Here is a 3,056-nt window from a genome sequence, read left to right as displayed (position 1 = left end):
TTAGGAATGTTAATTTACCTATTAGAAAATGTATCTGAAGCCATGAATATAGTTTCTGATTCTTTGTATGTGGTAAATTTATGTCATGTGATAACCACTACTTCCCTTAATGCTACTGACCCGATCATACAGAACTTTCTTAAACGATTACAGCAGCTTCTTCAAAAATGAACTGAGCCCATCTTCATCATGCATATTAGAGCCCACTCAGGTCTTCCAGGACCGATAGCTCAAGGAAATAAAACTGTTGACTTGCTAGCAATGCCCATATTTAAATCACCTGTAGAGGAACATTCAGCCCTACACACAACTGCTTGCTGTTTACATGTGAATTACCAAATTTCATGGAGGCAAGCTAGAGAAATTGTAGAAAACTGCAACTTATGTGAATCTTTAACAAAAAAGACTCACATAGCAGGAGCAAACCCAAGAGGCTTACAGTCTAATGAACTTTGGCAAATGGATATAACTCAAACAGATTTATTTCCAAGAAAACCTTATCTTCATGTTGTGGTGGACACTTATTCTCATTTTATGTGGGCAATTCCTATGTCTTCTAAAAAATCTAAGGCTATTTGTAGTTTTCTTTTACAATGTTTTTCTGTGATAGGTATTCCATATTTTATAAAAACTGATAGTGGGCCAGCATATGTTAGCAAAACTTTTGAATTTTTTTGTAAAGAGTGGCAGATAAGATATCTGAAAGGAATTCCTAATATTGTAGGGGACAGGCCATTGTAGAAAGGATTCACAGAACCTTAAAAACTCAATTACAAAAAAATAGAAAAAGAGGTTTACCATCAACGGATTTGCTATCTTTGACTCTTATCACACTAAATTACTTAAACTTACCCCAAGGGGAAAGTTACACTGCAGCAGAAAGACGTTTTAAAGAAGATATTCAGAGACAAGAAACAACCCATAAACCTCTTTGGACCAAGGAGGATGAAAAATAAATAGCTGGATAACTTCTCCTGAGAGGAAGGGGTTATGCCTATGTTTCTACAAATGACAACCCTCCCAAGAAATTTTGGGTTCCATTATGCCTTGTTAGAAATCGGGCTAGCACAAATGATCAGGTTCAGACTGTAAACTCCCCTTCAGAGCAAAAACAGAATACTCCAGACACGAATAGCAGTAATATTGCTGAGGTCTCTGGGGCAGGGAACAAGGATTTAGTTGTCACACACCATACATTGAATGAGACTGACGGTAGTGATAAATCCTTATACTCCAAGATGCAAAAGGAAAAACAGGAACCTGTCTTAACTAGGCTACAAAATATAGGAAACTCTTGCTACATGAACTCAATATTGCAACGCTTGTATATTATTTCAGATTTGACTCAGTATTTTCATCAAGATCATTATAAAAAGGATATTAACAAGAAAAATCCAATGGGGCATGAAGGTAAATTAGCTGAAGAATTTGGTTGGCTCATCAAAACTATGTGAAATGGATTTCATAGATATATTAACCCTGAAAGCTTCAAAGTAACAATTGGTTTACTTACTGACCAGTTTGCTGGACACAATCAGCAGGATACACACGAACTACTGATGTTTCTAATAGAGGGACTACATCAGGACTTGCTTACTGTAAATCTAATGACAGACAAAACTACACATCTTATGGAAAATAAAAATTATGAACAATTTAGTCTAGAACACCAAAAGGCTCACAAATCTATTATTTATGATCTTTTTTTTTTTTTTTTTTTTTTTTTTTTTTTTATCTTTATTTAAACACCGTGATTACAAACATGATTATAGTTGTATGATTACAGTCATGTAAAGAGCACCCCCCCTTCACCGGTGTAACATTCCCACCACCAATTTCCCAGATCTCCCTCCTCCCCACCCCCCTACACCTGTACTCGAGACAGGCTTTCTACTTCCCTCATTCATTCACATTTTATGATAGTTTTCAGTGTAGTCATCTCTGCAACTGCACTCATCACTCTATGTGATGAGCTGCATGTCCTGAGCTGCACCTACCAGCCCTCATCTCTCTTGTCTCTGAGATATTGTTAAAAATGTCCTTCATTTTTCTTAAAGCCCATAGATGAGTGAAACCATTCTGCGTCTTTCTCTCTCCCTCTGACTTACTTCACTCAGCATAATAGATTCCATGTACATCCATGTATTGGAAAATTTCATGACTTCATCTCTCCTGATGGCTGCATAGTATTCCATTGTGTATATGTACCACAGTTTCTTCAGCCACTCATCTGTTGAAGGGCATCTTGGTTGTTTCCAGAGTCTGGCTATTGTAAATAGCGCTGCAATGAATATAGGAGTAAGGAAGGGTTTTTTGTATTGTATTTTTGTGCTTCTTGGGTATATTCCTAGGAGTGGTATAGCTGGATCGTATGGAAGCTCAATTTCCAGTTTGTGAAGGAATCTCCATATCGCTTTCCATAAAGGTTGTACTAGACGGCATTCCCACCAGCAGTGAAAAAGAGTTCCTTTCTCTCCACATCCCCGCCAGCACTGCTTGTTTTCCTTTTTTGTGATGTGTGCCAATCTCAGTGGCGTGAGGTGGTACCTCATAGTAGTTTTGATTTGCATCTCCCTGACGATTAGTGATGTTGAACATCTTTTCATGTGCCTTTTGGCCATTTGCCTTTCTTCTTTTTCAAAGTGTCTGTTCATTTCTTCTCCCCATTTTTTGATGGGGTTAGTTGTTTTTTTCTTGTATAGTTCTGTCAGTACCTTGTAAATTTTGGATATTAGCCCTTTATCTGATGTGTATTGGGTGAATAATTTCTCCCACTCAGTGGGTGGCCTTTGTATTCTGGGCACTATTTCCTTTGAGATGCAGAAGCTTTTCAGCTTAATATAGTCCCATCTGTTTATCTCTGCTTCCACTTGCTTGGAAAGTGCTGTCTCCTCCTTAAAGATGCCTTTAGTCTCAATGTCCTGGAGTGTTTCACCTACATGTTGTTCTATATACCTTATAGTTTCAGTTCTGATATCAAGGTCTTTAATCCATTTGGATTTTACCTTTGTATATGGTGTTAGCTGGGGGTCTGAGTTCGCTTTTTTGCAAGTGGT

This window comes from Suncus etruscus, chromosome 14, assembly GCF_024139225.1.
Source record: "Suncus etruscus isolate mSunEtr1 chromosome 14, mSunEtr1.pri.cur, whole genome shotgun sequence".
In the NCBI taxonomy this organism is placed as follows: Eukaryota; Metazoa; Chordata; class Mammalia; order Eulipotyphla; family Soricidae; genus Suncus; species Suncus etruscus.
This window is presented reverse-complemented; position numbering follows the sequence as displayed.